The sequence below is a fragment of the Ciconia boyciana genome, chromosome 4, assembly GCF_034638445.1.
Source record: "Ciconia boyciana chromosome 4, ASM3463844v1, whole genome shotgun sequence".
Classification (NCBI taxonomy): Eukaryota; Metazoa; Chordata; class Aves; order Ciconiiformes; family Ciconiidae; genus Ciconia; species Ciconia boyciana.
In genome coordinates, this window is record NC_132937.1 from 30,540,870 (window position 1) to 30,557,732 (window position 16,863).

The 16,863-nt window shown below is 45.2% G+C and overlaps 1 protein-coding gene across 1 annotated transcript in view; it reads right to left on the bottom strand.

Annotated features, from left to right (window-relative positions):
* C6 (complement C6) overlaps window positions 1-8,753 on the bottom strand; it is a 48,138-nt gene extending 39,385 nt beyond the window's left edge. Inside the window, exon 1 of the mRNA XM_072859433.1 lies at window positions 8,714-8,753. The gene's annotated coding sequence lies outside the window, so the exon portion shown is untranslated. The remainder of the gene's footprint in view (window positions 1-8,713) is intronic.
* Window positions 8,754-16,863: the final 8,110 nt, after the last annotated feature.

Below are 16,863 nucleotides of genomic sequence, written 5' to 3' on the forward strand. Positions count from 1 at the left end.
ACTCATTTTTGCTTGTCCAGTTTACAGTGCAGCAATGACCTGCTGCCACTGTCCTCCACTGGTCCCGTTCTCTCCATCCGTCCATCCAGACCACCCAACTGGGATGAAGAAGCAGATGAAGCATGCTATAAGCAGCTGGCCAAAGTCTCACAATCTCTAGCCCTTGTTCTCATGGGGGACTTCAACTTACTGGACATCTTCTGGAAATACAACACAGCAGAGAAGAAACAGTCTAGGAGGTTCCTGGAATGTGTGGAAGATAACTTCCTGACACAGCTGGTAAGTGAGCCTACCAGGGGAGGTGCCTTGCTTGACCTGCTGTTTACAAACAGAGAAGGACTGGTGGGAGATGTGGTGGTTGGAGGCCGTCTTGGACTTAGTGACCATGATATGATAAAAGTTCTCGATTCATGGCGAAGTAAGGAGGGGATGAGCAAAACCACTGCCATGGACTTCCGGAGAGAAGACTTTGACCGGTTCAGGAGCCTGGTTGACAGAGTCCCTAGGGAGGCAGTCCTGAGGGGCAAAGGGGCCCAGGAAGGCTGGGCATTCTTCAAGAAGGAAATCTTAAAGGTGCAGGAGCAGGCTGTCCCCATGTGCTGTAAACTGTCATGTCCCCATGTGCTGTAAACTGACAAACTGTCAGGGAAGACAACCTGCCTGGCTGAACAGGGAGCTTTTGCTGGGACTCGGGAAAAAAAAGAGAGTTTGCCACTTTTGGAAGAAGGGGCAGGCACTTTCGGAAGAGTACAGGGATCTCGTCAAGTCATGCAGAGAGAAAATTAGAAAGTCAAAAGCCCAGCTAGAACTCAATCTGGCCACTGTTATAAGAGATAATAAAAAATATTTTTACAAATACATTAACAACAAGAGAGTCAAGGAGAATCTCCCTCCTTTATTGGATGCAGGGGGGGACATTGCTACCAAGGATGAGGAAAAGGCTGAGGTACTTAATGCCTTCTTTGCCTCAGTCTTTAATAGCAGGGCCAACTGTTCTCTGGGTACCCAGCCCCCAGAGTTGGAAGATAGGGACGGGGACCAGAATGGAGCCCCCATAATCCAGAGGGAAATGGTTAGTGACCTGCTACACCACTTAGACATTCACAAGTCTATGGGGCCTGATGAGATCCACCTGAGTACTGAGGGAGCTGGCGAAGGAGCTTGCCAAGCCACTCTCCATTTATCAGCAGTCCTGGTTAACAGGGGAGGTCCCAGATGGCTGGAGGCTTGCCAGTGTGATGCCCATCTACAAGAAGGGCCGGAAGGAGGAACTACAGGCCTGTCAGCCTGGCCTCAGTACCAGGGAAAATTATGGAGCGGTTCATCTTGAGCGTGCTCAACAGGCGTGTGCAGGCCAACCAGAGGATCAGGCCTAGCCAGCATGGGTTCAGGAAAGGCAGGTCCTGCTTGACCAACCTGATCTCCTTCTATGACCAGGTGACCCACCTAGTGGATGAGGGAGAAGCTGTAGATGTTGTCTACCTGGACTTTAGTAAAGCCTTTGACACTGTCTCCCATGGCATTCTCCTAAAGAAGCTGGTGGCTCATGGCTTAGGCAGGTGTGCTCTTTGCTGGGTAAAAAATTGTCTGGATGGCTGAGCCCAGAGAGTGGTGGTGAATGGAGTTTACTCCAGTTGCCGGCCGATCACAAGTGGTGTTCCCCAGGGCTCAGTTTTGGGGCCAGTTCTGTTTAATGTCTTTATCAATGATCTGGATGAAGGGATCGAGTGCACCCTCAGTGAGTTTGCAGATGACACCAATTTGTGCGGGAGTGTTGATCTGCTCGAGGGTAGGAAGGCTCTGCAGAGGGATCTGGACAGGCTGGATCAATGGGCCAAGGCCAATTGTATGAGGTTCAACAAGGTCAAGTGCTGGGTCCTGCACTTGGGCCACAGCAACCCCATGCAACGCTACAGGCTTGGGGAAGAGTGGCTGGAAAGCTGCCCGGTGGAAAAGGACCTGGGGGTGTTGGTTGACAGCTGGCTGAATATGAGCCAGCAGTGTGCCCAGGTGGCCAAGAAGGCCAATGGCATCCCGGCTTGTATCAGGAATAGCATGGCCAGCAGGACTAGGGCAGTGATTGTGCCCCTGTACTTGGCACTGGTGAGGCCGCACCTCGAATACTGTGTTCAGTTTTGGGCCCCTCACTACAAGAAAGACATTGAGGTGCTGGAGGGTGTCCAGAGAAGGGCAACGAAGCTGGTGAAGGGTCTGGAGCACAAGTCTGATGAGGAGCGGCTGAGGGAACTGGGGTTGTTTAGCCTGAAGAAAAGGAGGCTGAGGGGAGATCTTATGGCTCTCTACAACTACCTGAAAGGAGGTTGTAGAGAGGTGGGGGTCGGTCTCTTCTCCCAAGTAACTAGCGATAGGACAAGAGGAAATGGCCTCAAGTTGAGTCAGGAGAGGTTTAGGTTGGATATTAGGAAATTTTACTTCACTGAAAGGTTTGTCAAGCATTGGAACAGGCTGCCCAGGGAAGTGGTGGAGTCACCACGCCTGGAGGAGTTCAAAAAACGTGTAGACATGGCACTTCAGGACACAGTTTAGTAGGCATGGAGGTGTTGGGTTGACGGTTGGACTAGATGATCTTAGAGGTCTTTTCCAACCTTAATGATTCCATGGTTCTATGATTTTATGATTCTATTATCCATCCATCCCTCCCTACATCCACTCACCCACCTTGTTTGCAGAGAGGCTTGGCAGCACTCTAGGCTGCCCTGGTTATGGTTCCTCTTCCACAGGCTGCTCCAGACTGCCATCATACCCCTCTCCACTGAGGCATCACAAGCTGCTTCACAGCCAACCAGAGGGGCAAGTAGGCCTTCTGGTGACTATGAAAGGGACATTCCAAGATCATGGTTTTGGCTATACAATTTCCTATTTTGACATTTGAAGTCAGTTTTGGCGAAAGAACCTGGGACAAGCTGAACACTTAGTGCAGCATCAGCATATTGCAATCACCAGACCCGTGGTACATTACATGAACACTTGCTTAACGCCACCTTTGCCCTGTAAAGATACTCATAATGAGAGGTTTTTCAGCACTGCTAATGATGGCAGGCCTTGTGAAGAAAGCTGGCTGCACCACTGCAGTAATTTAGCCCAAGGGAACCCGTAGAAACAAATTAAGCAACATATATCAGAGATTTGCATTCTTTTTTCTGCTATTCACCCCAGCCAAGAAGGTTATGCAAAATATCTTTCATTTCATTAAAGGCAGTTTAAGTCATTAATGTCCAGCTGACACTGTAGTGTTAATTCTGCTCTGCAGAGGTGAGAAAATGGCCAGTGACCTGAATTTCTTAAGCTGCATAGAAACAGCACGGTGCAATTACAATGCTACAGCTATGGTTAGCTCCATCTCTAGGTATAATCAGGCCATTACTTCAGACAAAAATTAGAAAAGGTCAAACTTAAAAGCAAGGTCATAAGCACAGCATTGGGAAGAACAGCAAGGGACTCTTCATTTTTTATATTCTTTTGATATTTTGTGATCATAGTGGCTGGAGCTTTTTTTAATAAAAAAAGAAAAGAGCGAGTCAGGTGAGAAGCTTCTTTTAGATGAAATGTCAGAGAGACTCAAAGAGTGTAACAGAAGGTGAGTAGGCAGAGGAGGGATTAGTACAGTGGCTAAAGCTGGAAGTTTGGAGAAGATGATAGCAAAGAGGACCATGTTCTGTATGACCAAGCCCATGAAGGAATTTTAATTGGTTTTGAACAAGATACCTAAATAAAAAAATTAGGGTTTTGGTATCACCACATCAACTCAGCTTCATTTTTCTTATGAATGAGCAAGGTGAGATTCAGCTTCACTGACAGGAATTTGTTTTTATTGTTTTGATGATCATAAAGGTCTTGTGGAAGAATTAGATCAGCCGAGGAAAAGAAGGATCCATTGCCTAAAAAAAAATTAATTACCCAGACTGTGTGCTAATTAGACACGATCTAGCTGATATCTCATAGCAGCTGTGCATAAAGACTTACCATTTCTAGAAGCCTCGCAATCTGAATAAAATGAAAGATTATGTGATGCAGAGGCAGTTTTAGGATTACTAAATTAAATAAAGCAAAATAGTACCGAAACTATACACAGTGGAATTGCAGGACACATTCAGCTACAGGTGTAGTGAGAGAACAGTGCTGTACAACAGGGAGCTTGTGCTGAATGTTCTCCCAAGAGAAATCATGGCTTATTTAATACAAATATTGCCTTGTGTATATGTGCATGCATGTGTGTTTATTATAGCCAGGCTTACTGTTTTCTGCCTAACACAAGGCAAGAATGCTGAAGAGGTGCTCCTAAAATATTGATTTAAGGTTTTAAATATTACTTGAAGCCTAATTGCACTATTCACTTGAGAATTTACAAACATGAGCAATAACTGATCTTTTTCAAGTCCTCAGGGATAACCATGAAAACCAGATCTGTATTTATTAAGTCACATCAGAACCTTGTTATCTGCATTCAGGTGAGTGATTTGCAGTGGCACTATCACCCCTTGTAAGGGGAAGCAAACACTGCCATTTAATGCCTTAGTATTCAGAGCTAAGCCCAAGGCTAACATGTGCTGAGACTGTATGGATCAGTGTTGCAGTAAGAATTATTGTGTTTTATAATTCATGACAATATAACTTTTATATCACAACACTGCTGAATCAAGCAGCAGAGACTTACAAAGCAAGTCATGCCACCCTTAACAGTGGCTGGCACTGGAAATAATATACTGAGCGCTTGCAGAGAAACAGTTACGGACTTCAGGACAAAACAATCACATCTTGCATTACATGTGTTTGGCTCCTTAATGTAGGATGTTATACGTTACTAAGCTGGTTGATTTAAGTCTTGAATTGTTCAAAGTACCACATAAACACATTTGAATGTTCGGCTGGTGGCACTAAGGTAAATTGTCCTGGCAGTCTCACAGCTGCCCACGTTGCACATTCACTGTTTTTTTTTCCAACAGCCCATATTCTCCCGATTTGGTCCTTGAGCAACACTGTGAGCAACACTGTGGAAGGAGTTATCACAGATTGATGCAACCCAGATCCTCTAAAGCCTATCAAACTTCAGTGTATTTAGGTTTCACAAGCACATTTTTGGGCAGGGAGGGGATGGGGAAGGGGGAAACACTGTCCTGAAAGTGGATGTTTTCTTGTTCCCCTCCCTGACAAAAAAAGTCCATGCTAGACTTTTGGGTTTGAAAACAGAAGGACCAACAGAGGTGCCTGGGGATAGCTTAGTTCACAATTAGCCACTGCAAAATTCCTGTAAAAACCCCAATACCAGTGCAACATTTTTTGCATCTGACTTGCAGGTCAGCCTGAGTGGCAATGTTTTGAACCCTTGATGATTCTCAGGGGGATGGATTCAGTGTGATTAAACATAAATGAGATATAAACGTAGATGAGATATAGACAATAAGCTGGTACATATGTTGCTTTAGTAACTGCAATGGGACCACATGGATTTATAGTAACCAAGAACTGGGTCCTTAAAGGCTGATATTTATCCAAGCCCCATGTCTGGTCTGAAGAAGGAGCTCATTTCAGAGTCAGATGTCTCTCCTGAATTTCCTGAAAATTCTTCTTTCTTTCATCAATATGCAAATACACTCAGAATTGCACAGTTCACGTTCAAAGCAACAGGATTAGTGTAGCTTGCAGACAGTGTTTTAAAGGAAGTATTCTGTCTGTGATCTGGACACACAGCTGCAACATAGAGGCAGCTGGATGTGTTTTGGAGCCATGCTTATATCCTGACACACCCAGGAACTCTCAGGGAGGTGTTACCCATACAGGAGAGCCAGATGCAGCTTTGAAGGAAAACTTTGACACACAGCAAAGAAATGGAAGAGCCATCTCCATCTATCATAAAAATTCAATTAATGGGATCTCAAATAACACAGCTTAGGTACAACAGTCAAGCAGTCAAAGAAAATGCTGTTGTTTAAGAACAGCTTGAAAGTATAGAAACTGGCAGTCATATTGTAGTTTAAAAGGGAATCCTTTGCAACATGATGTAGCAGAGGTTGCCTTCCCCAGTGGATGGGAAGGCTGTTTCTGCTCGCCCATGGGCAGGTGGGCACATGCCAGACCCCAAGCTGCCCACCACTGGCATCCCCAGCTACCTGCAAAGTCCACAGAGAAGCTCCCATTCCCCAGGCCTTATGCTTTTACCAAGTGAGTATAAAGTGCTAGCAAATTAGACCAGCAATATCTTACCCTCACTTTGCAGAGGTATAGATGTCAGGCAAGCTCTGAGTTAGTGGAGCAAATAAACTGAGAGCAGGCAAAACAGAGCAAAACCTGGGTGCATCCTTACACCAGAAATGCTGTAAGAGGCAAGCCAAGGCAATCCCATGTTAAAAGATGGCACCTGACCCCCAAACAGCTGCACATATGCAAATACATATAAAACAGACAGGGAGAATCAACATTGGTTTTTCCACAAAGGAAAAGGGTTTTCTGTTTGGAAGGTCAATGTGCTCTGAACCACCTGCCACAGAGGTTTTGTATAGCATTTTGAGAAAAGATGCATGAGAAACAACAGGAGACAAACATGTTTTGTCTTCTTTACTCTTCTGAAGCTACCCATCCCCTTTATAATCACAAAAATAGCAACAGAAAGGTCCCCAAACCATTTTGTTCCCTTCCGTCTTGTTTGATTATTAGGGGACTATGGACTTGAATAAAGATATTCTATTTTCCACATGTCTGTTGGTATTTAAGTGCTCTATGCAACATAAAATACAAAAGCACAGGACTATTCTTCTTTGGAGGAGGTCACCTCCTCCCCTTTAAGCGCATACTCATAGGCAAGTGCTCACAGATATGCATGTATGATGTTTACAGGGCAGAATCACTGTTTCTTTTTTCTTGGAGGAGAAAAAGATATAGATTTACTGACAAATTTTTGTAAACATAGTTTGGCTCAGCTCCTTTACATGGCCTTTCAAAAAAATTGACAAAGTTCTTGCAACTCAGTATCATAAATTCTCAGTGCATCAAAATAGCACTCAAATCATTAATGCTACAATATTTACAACTTGCTTTGAAGTAAGAGAGAACTTGTGCAGACCTGTAAATAAATCCCATTTATATTTATTAACAAACTATTTCTGAGCATGCACTGGGTCCCACAAGACACACAAGACCAAAAGTTAACACAGATATTTCACGTATTAACACAGTTAACACGAGGGTTCCACTAAACCTCTTCCTTCCACTCACTTGATCTGATCGATGCAGCAAAGGCTGTAATAGGCCGAGGACATTGGCATTAAACACCACTGGTTAACAGTATCAGGATTTTGCCCTGTTTTTGTCCACGATGCCCAAGAAAGAGAAAAAAAGAGCTCCTTGCAGCACTAGCAGGTCAACCATTTGATTTGATATGAAAAGTGAGACTTTCCGGTCCAATTCTCTATTCTTCTGCACAATGCTATGGAACTAAAAGTTACTACAAAATTGTCAGCATAATTCTCCAAGCTGTTTATTTAATGCTTCTAGAAGGTCAAGAGCAAGGTCTGAATCTCTGGAAAAAGGGAAAATTAAAAAAAAAAAAGTAGCAGGATGTTCACGGAATAATTAATTTAGTAACACATACAAGTTCTCATATCAGTAACTTGGTCTTTTAAATTAAGCTCCTTTTTTGCTTTCAAAGTTCTATTTATTTAACCCAAGACCTAACCTTAGCTGCACAAAGAGAACATCAGGGGAAAAGCTACTTAGAGCTCTACTGTGTTAAACATTATGATTACAGGCAAATTAACACACTTTACACTTATTTGTTAACTGCAGCCTTTGCACAACTGACACTTCCAATGTACAGACAGAGCAGCCCTGAAAGTTGAAAAGCAGCTTCACCGTAAATTGTTGATTGACATTTCTCTTTGTCAAGTCCTTTTAGCAAGCTCTAATTTAGGACTCAGGCTTTATTAAAAAGAAAGCAGAGGGAAGATGACAAACATTTGAGAGCAGCAGCAGCTGTGTTTACTCCCTTCACCAGCAAACAAACCCCTCTTACATGACTCCAGGAAGGGTGGGATTGAATTTGCTTTCAGCTGCTCCTATTTCTGGTTTTAAATGGCCAATTTGTCATCATCAGGCTAAATTGCAGCCAAATTTTATAAAACCAGAACCAGTTAGTTGAACCCTTAGAAAGTTGAGATCCTACCTGATGTGCTTTCCTCTGGACAGAGTGGTGGAGTAGCCTAGGGCACCAGCTCTTAATAAATTATTGCCAATAAAACCCAAAGCCTAAATTTCTTGTTTCTTCAGTACTCCGTAATGGCTGGCTGAGTGGTCCACACTCTTCTTCTGAAGTAAATGCAAGGAGCCTTAGTCCTTGCTAAAAAAGCAAGTGTACTTCCAGCACTAGCTGGTGATGTGTGGTATAGCAGCCTCCATTAATTTTCACTAGCCTTGAGATACACCAGCTTTGCCTTGCTGCATTTTAAAGAGGAGTCAGCTAATTGCCCCAACCATTCCCTTGCTTTCAACTTTGATTTTGCTATACGCAAGCTAAAATCCCAGTGTTCAGACTGTGTAGTCGGTGCTTACGATGGTGCTGTCAGATTTTGCAAGCAGCTTTTTGAAAGAAGTTCCCCCTCCCTTCCCTGTTCCATGCAGACCGATTATGCACACGTACAAAAAGGTTCAGCCAAGTTTAGCTTGTGCATTTAGCTGTTCTAGTAAGGAGGATACAGATCACCTGATTTTCTCGCAGAGTACATTGTCTGCACAAACAGATGTGCAGAGTAATAATCCTCATATTACAAAAAAAGCACCTGATCCGACCTTATTAGAGCTTTAGTAATGCAGTAATTCAAGCAGATGACAAACTTGTCTCTAAAAGGTCTGATTAACTGGAGCACTGCTATTTCGTGCAAGTCCATGAATCGTGGGTATGATTACCTATTTGTATAACTATGTAGTTAATCATCCCAAAGCATTCAATGTGGAAGCCTGCTTTTCATCTGGAAAAGGCTATTGAAGTCTTTATTTCATTGAACACAGAGCATGAAGACACAATAGCTTGTTAGATTGGACTGTGGAGACAAGGCATGCAGGTTGGTTTGATACTAGGCCCTGTGACAAGCTGTGACTACAGCTAATAAAGTACTCCTGGCTTTCCACTCTGCTGTAAATTATATGCACAAATCTTTAGCCCACAAAAATACTGTTACACGAATGCGAGTTGGGTGAATAGCCAGGCAGACTTATGAAAATCAGTACATCAAATAGATGAATGAAGACATAGAAGGATTTTTTTCCTCCAAGATAATGTTTTCAGCATCTGATAATCCTGTCTAGCCAAGGGTATTAGGAGGGATTAAATAAGGAAATAGATGAACCTAAATTATTCTGTGACCCTGTGATTACAAACCAGTGGTGTCCTCAAGGGTGAGCTATCAAAGCAGAGTTTACCTTCACATCCATATAACATGAATTAACTTTTTTCCTATTCATCACTAGACAGATACTACTGGATTTTGATTTGTGTGAGAGATTGTGCTTTATTTACCATCAAAAGTAATATTTTTTCTTTCTGTTATGAAACAACAGCTCCTAAGCACCCTTCCAGCCCCCAACTATTCTCAGTTTAGGAACTCCCTGAGATTAATCCAGTGTCTGTGTATTCAGTAATAAATTTCTTTTTCATGAACTTGCCTATTCTCCCTTTGGGCTGATGAAAACACTCAGCACCCACCCCAGCATCCAGGGGCAAGGAGCTCCCCCGTGTAACTACACAGCAGGTGAAACCCCCTTCTTTTGGTTGCTCTGAACATGCCTCCAGCAAGATTCAGCTGACACCTCCTCCTTCTTGTGGGCCACTAGTTGCAGTCCATCCTTTCCATGCCACTCATGGTTTCACAGCTGTCTATCATACCTCCTTGTATCAGCTGCTTTTCCAGCCTGAAGAGTCCTGCCTTAGTCTTTCCTGAAGTGGAAGTGAGCCGCAACTTTACTCATCCTTGTTGCCCTTCTCTGAGTCTTTTTCAGATCTGTCACATGCTCCTTAAGACTGGCTAACCTAACTGCACTCAGTACTCGAGATGCAGACACTGCTTAGATGTACACATAATGATGGGCTCTGGTTTGTTCCTATTTCTTTCCTCATGATTCCTACTGTGATTTGCTTTTTTGACCACCAAAGCAAATGAATTTTATTGCTCCATTATTTACAGTTTGTTTCAGTGGTGATGTTAACAGTCATTAGAAGATTGAAAGATGACAAACACATGTTTCTCAACAGCCCGGAGAATAGGCTACAGCCATTCACTGTCTGTATTCACTGCTAATTGCATATTTAATTTCAGTTAAAATATAGAATCACTTATTCTTGAAACAAGCCAATGCCAATGGAATTATTAAAATGTATTGGCCACTTTGGGAGCTTGCAGTGACTCTATATGAGCTACAAGGCTTGAGCATGTAAAAGTACATCCAGTATGTTTTATTTCTGACAACGTCTCACACTTTCTATTTTTTTAATGCTGTAATTGGAGTAAGAGCAGAGGTGAATTTTATGGAGTAGCAAATACATGACACAGTGGAAAAGGAGTTAGCTCAGATTTTGGGTCAAGTGTTTTAATGAACATGGGCAAATCTTCCCATTACTGCAGGGAAATAGATGGTGATTTGCTATCAAGAAACAAACCCTCAAAAACCTTTTGCAAGATCTTCGATGACTCTGGTCAGATGACTGCCAGGTTGACAACTACAGCACAAGAGAAAGATGAAAGCACTAAGCCCTGGCTGGTGTCAGTGCTCTCGCCTGCAGCGCCTTGTCTACAGGACAGATCTGCACCGGGGCAGGCAGGCTTGGAAGTTCGGGAATAAGCAATTTGTTCAGGTATCACCCAGTAACATAACGCACCATCCTCCTGGATTTGAACGCAAGCTGAGAGATGTGTTTCACCATTTTTCGGAGTTACTAGCAAAGCAAAGCCAGAGGACTTAGACAATTGGCTAATAATAGGCTTTTGTACTCCAAGGTAAGATCTATTCTGGCTGTTTTATCCATGTGGTATCCGACATATCTAAAATACACCCCAGCTCATGCCCTCCAATTCTTCCTTGCAAATTGTACAAGCTTTATTTTAAGAAGTTTGTGAGTTTCAGAAATGTGACGGCTACTCGGTGAACGGAAGCAGTTTGGTCAGACAATAGTTTTGCTAATGAGGATGATGCTTCCTCACCTGTGCAAACTGCACACGAACAAGAAAACAGAATATATCTGCACAGATCGCATGGTGTTAATGAGCAAGGAGCGCGTGCATCACATAAATCAAGCACAGGATTTTTTTTACAGTTCTCTTCCTTTTAATCTGAATGCTGCAAGCAATGGCTCTCCTGAAGCCCTGCCAGCTCCTATTTGCCTGCAGCTCATTGTTCAGTCTTAATGTTTTTCTATTTCCGTGGCTCGGTCTGGCTCAAATATGCTTATTTGAAGGTGAAGGTGCTCAGGTGTGTCTTTTAGGCCATATTGGCTGGGCTGAATCTGTGTGATCAACCAGGCAGGGTATTTACATCTGCGTCTCCCAGTGAAACAAAGCACCTGGAGCACTTACTGTTGCATTTTGAGGGGTGCTAGTATGGGCCCTCGGACTGTTGCCTAGGGGCATGCTGGGGACACTGCACTACAGTCAAAGTCTTGCGGAGATGAGCTGGGGGCTCCTGAGGTAGTAGGACCCAACAAGGAAACTTCTGTGGAACACCTTAAGGGAAACAAGGGGTGTTCCACTAGGAAGGTGACATGGCCGACAGCCCAGATGAGGCGTCTCTACACGAATGCACACAGCATGGGCAACAAACAGGAGGAGTTGGAAGCTACCATGCTGCTAGAAAGCTATGACCTGATTGCCATTACTGAAACCTGGTGGGACAAATCCCATGACTGGAGTGTGGCTATCAACGGCCACAGGCTATTCAGAAGGGACAGGTGGGAAAGGAGGGGCGGAGCTGTTGCCCTCTACATCAAGAAATGGACAGAGTGTGAAGAGCTGTCTCTGAAGAATAGCCACGAGCAGTTTGAAAGCTTACGGGTAAGAATCAGAGACAGAGGCAACAAAGGGAACCTTGTGGTTGGTGTCTACTACAGGCCGCCTGATCAAGGGGAGCCCATTGCCAAAGCCTTCTTACTCCAGCTACAGGAGGCATCGTGCTCACAAGCTCTTGTCCTACTGGGGGACTTCAACCACCCCAACATCTGCTGGAAAAGTAGTACAGTGAGATGTAGGCAATCCAGGAGACTCCTGGAGTGTATTGAGGATAACTTCTTAACCCAGGTAATAGACACCCCTACCCGAGGGGGTGCAATACTGGACCTGATGGTCACCAATGCAAGTGAGCTCATCAGTGACGTCAAGATTGCAGGCAGCCTAGGCTGCAGTGATCACGCATTGGTGGAGTTCACAGTCCTGAGGGATATGGGACAGGCGAGGAGTATAGTCAGGACCCTCAATTTTAGGAAAGCAAACTTCTAGCTCTTCAAGGAGTTAGTCAGTAGGACTCTCTGGGAAACTGCCCTCAGGGTCAGGGGAGCAGAACAGAGCTGGCAGATCTTTAAGGATGCTTTCCATAAAGCGCAAGAGCTCTCCATCCCCAGATGTAGGAAATCAGGCAAGGAAGGGAAGAGACCTGCATGGCTGAGTCGAGACCTGCTGGTCAAACTGAAGAGCAAGAAGGAACTGCACAGGCAGTGGAAGCAGGGACAGGTATCCTGGGAAGAGTATAGGGACGCTGGCTGGTTGTGTAGGGATGGAGTCAGGAAGGCCAAGGCACGGCTGGAGCTGAACTTGGCAAGGGATGCAAAGAATAACAAGAAGGGCTTCTACAGGTATGTCAGCCAGAAAAGGAAAGTTAAAGAAAGCGTACCTCCACTGATGAACAAGCATGGTGACCTAGAATCAACAGACGAGGAGAAGGCTGAGGTACTCAACAACTTTTCTGCTTCAGTCTTCTCTGGCAACTGCTCTCCTCACCCCTCCTGAGTCAATGGATAACATGTTGGGGACCAGGGGGGTAAAGTCCCTCCCACGGTAAGGGAACATCAGGTTTGTGACCACCTGAGGAACCTGAATATATATCTGTGGGACCTGATGAGATGCATCCCAGAGTCCTGAGGAAATTGGCTGATGTAGCTGCCAAGTCACTCTCCATGCTATTTGAAAAGTCATGGCAGTCAGGGGAAGTCGCTGGTGACTGGAAAAAGGGAAACATTGTGCTCATCTTTAAAAAGGATAAAAAGGATCACCCTGGGAACTACCGACCTGTGAGCCTCACCTCTGTGCCTGCGAAGATCATGGAACAGATCCTCCTAGAAGCTATGCTAGAGCACATGGAGGACAGGGAGGTGATTCGAGAGAGCCAACATGGCTTCACCAAGGGCAAGTCCTGCCTGACCAACCTAGTGGCTTTCTATGATGGAGTTACCACATCAGTGGACAAGGGAAAAGCAATGGATGTCATCTATCTGGACTTCTGTAAAGCCTTTGACACGGTCCCCCACAACATCCTTCTCTCTAAACTGGAGAGAGATGGATTTGATGGGTGGACTGTTTGGTGGATGAGGAATTGGCTGGATGGTCGCATCCAGAGGGTAGCGGTCAACAGCTCAATGTCCAGATGGAGGTCAGTGATGAGTGGTGTCCCACAGGGGTCTGTGTTGGGACCAGTGCTGTTCAGTATCTTCATCAGTGACATAGACAGCGAGATTGAGTGCACCCTCAGCAAGTTTGCAGATGACACCAAGCTGAGTGGTGCAGTTGACAGGCCAGAAGGATGGGATGTCATCCAGAGGGATCTGGACAAGCTGGAGAAGTGGGCCCATGTGAACGTCATGAGGTTCAACAAGGCCAAGTGCAAGGTCCTACACCTGGGTTGGGGCAATCCTCGGTTTCAATCCAGGCTGGGGGATGGTGTGATCGAGAGCAGCCCTGCGGAAAAGGACTTGGGGTACTGATGGACAAAAAGCTGGACATGAGGCAGCAATGTGTGCTTGCAGCCCAGAAGGCCAACCATACCCTGGGCTGCATCAAAAGAAGCGTGGCCAGCAGGTCAAGGGGGGTGATTCTGCCCCTCTACTCTGCTCTGGTGAGACCCCACCTGCAGTACTGCGTCCAGCTCTGGAGTCCTTGGCACAGGAAGGACATGGAGCTGTCGGAGCGGGTCCAGAGGAGGGACACGAAAATGGTCAGGGGGCTGGAGCACCTCTCCTATGAGGACAGGCTGAGAGAGTTGGGGTTGTTCAGCCTGGAGAAGAGGAGGCTGCGGGGAGACCTTATAGCAGCCTTCCAGTACTTAAAGGGGGCCTATATGAAAGACGGGGACAGACTTTTTAGCAGTGCCTGTAGCAATAGGACAAGGGGTAATGGTTTTACACTAAAAGAGGGTAGATTTAGACTAGAGATAAGGAAGAAATTTTTTACGATGAGGGTGGTGAAACACTGGAACAGGTTTCCCAGAGAGGTGGTAGATGCCCCATCCCTGGAAACGTTCAAGGTCAGGTTGGACAGGGCTCCCCCCCACCATCCAGTGATTTAATATACAATTACTTTATGGAATCAGAACCATTTACTAACTACCTGTCTCACCTAGTGTTACACATCCTTTCTTAAAGGCATCAGCATCTCGGCTGTGTTCTCACATGTCATCAGACCACTATATTAACAGTTAGGACAGAGGCAACCTGTATTTGAAATAAAGTAGCTATTGCAACAGCAGGATAAAGTTGGCCTGCTGATTCTTTTATTGGAGTAGTTCAGGGGAAAAAAGGAGAGAGAAGAGAACCACTTTTGCAATGAGGAAAATTCATTCTGTGTACTGAGCAACCCATATGCTCCCATTGGTAAGACCGTACCTGTGGGATAGGAAGAGGAGGGGAGACATTTTAAGCAGCAAGGCAAATTTAATTCATGGGTTTCTGCAGGGAAGCACCGACAGAGGCCTCCTTGGCATTGCTCATCTTTCATGGCATCTGCTGCAGCCCTGGTAGCCTGCACCTGGCTCCTTGACTTCAAACGGGGACAAGTGAGAGGGCGTGAAGACTATAAGAGCAGAGCACTTGGTCTGGGGTTGCCTGTGACTCGGTAGGAGAGGTGAGGAATAGAGGTCTGCCCTGGAAAACAGCACTTCTGGCCTCGCTAGGAATACAAGGTAATAGGAACCTTAAACTCCAAGCTGTTGCCATGCAGAAAGGCTTTAGCTTCTAACATGCCACACTTCACCTTTGCAGGACGCTGCAAAGCCCAGCCTTGCTGGCCACGCTCCTGGGTGCAGAGAGCTCTTGGTAGGGGCTTGCCTACACCCTGCTCCAAGGAACAGGACCCCGAACCCCCCCCCGAGGAGGCACCAGGGAGATAATGGAGCTCCTTACCTGCTGGCGGGCATGCCCTGGAGCCAGGCTGGAGGCAGCAGCTAGTCTGCTTCACCAGCTCTGCAGGCAAGCTGGGTTTCAGTCAGTGGTGGGCACTCCTCACCATGCCTACGTGAGCTCCAGGCAGCAATGCTGAGAGGGCTCAGGGGAGAAATGGGACAGACTAACACTTCAGAGGTCTAGTTCCTGCTTTCCATCTCACTCCTTCTTACAAGATACCACCACTGGCAAGAGTCAGCAGCAGGCTACAGAGCTGGGTCATGCGCTTTGGTGCTTGAGACAAATTGGGGCTGGAAAACCCTGCTGGGGAAAGAGGTAGCTGAGAGCCCGCTGTGTCCCTGGCAGCACAAACACATCACAGCGCCCTGTGGTATTCAAGGGTCCCACAGTAACCACTTAGAAATGGTACTCCCGCTGTGATGCCCTCATGGGGCAGTCCATGTATGCCTCTAACGTAATAGCACAGCCCAGGTCTAACATCCAACTCCATCCCATATCGCAAAACTGTGTTTAAGAAGCCTCCTACATGTAAAGTCTTGAATGCAGCAATGAAGCCATAAACCAAGAATACAGGTACCAGAGCTTTATTAGATGTTTCACTGGATACAAAGAAACTGGATATTATTACTGTTTTTTTACATTAAATACACATTCTTGTCATAAAAATTCACATTTGCTATACAGAACTGTAGGCATTTTTTACACAACATTTATCAAAGTACCATTGAATAGATCCTAAAAAGAGAAGGTGCAGCTCTGTGAACCTTTGTGGGCACAACACACAGGGAACTCCATGTCCTCAGTGTTAGACAATCATCCTTCCCACCAAAACGGAGCAAAGTCATTCAAATGCATTAATGCTCACTGGGGCTTCTGTACAGAGACCTGAACAGTGTCAGGAGGCAGTGTGGCAATAACATCCTCATCATCACCTACATGATCCTAAAGCTACTAACGACTGAGGCAGTCAAAGACTTAACAACTGTCCTGGCAAGCCCAGGTATTTCTTCTTTTTCTTTTTAAAATTATATTTTTAACCATGTATTTTTATTTTCAATAATAATAATTACACATAAACCCAGGATTCTGCTTTAAGGATCCCAGCTTGACAGCAAAACTGAGTTCAGTTACTAAAGGAACCTCTCCCAATCAAACTGACTTTTGTAGGATCCAGAGCTGAGGGAAGAGACTAGTACGTGTCATCTCACTGCAAAAAAAAAATCCTAAGTGTACCTCCATCTTAGGAGATACTCATTGGTGTATCATCCAATCTGTTTTAAATTTGGAGGGAGAAAGTTTAAAACTGAATTGTCATCAGCCAAGGTGAGGCCCATCTAAGAGGACGTGTGTACATAACTTGGAGTGTGGAGATAAACCATCTCGGGACATCTGATGACAATTATCTGATGATGTGGGACACTACCATATATGCTCATCAGATGAGCCATCTGATGATGTGGGACACTGCCATCTTTTAGCCC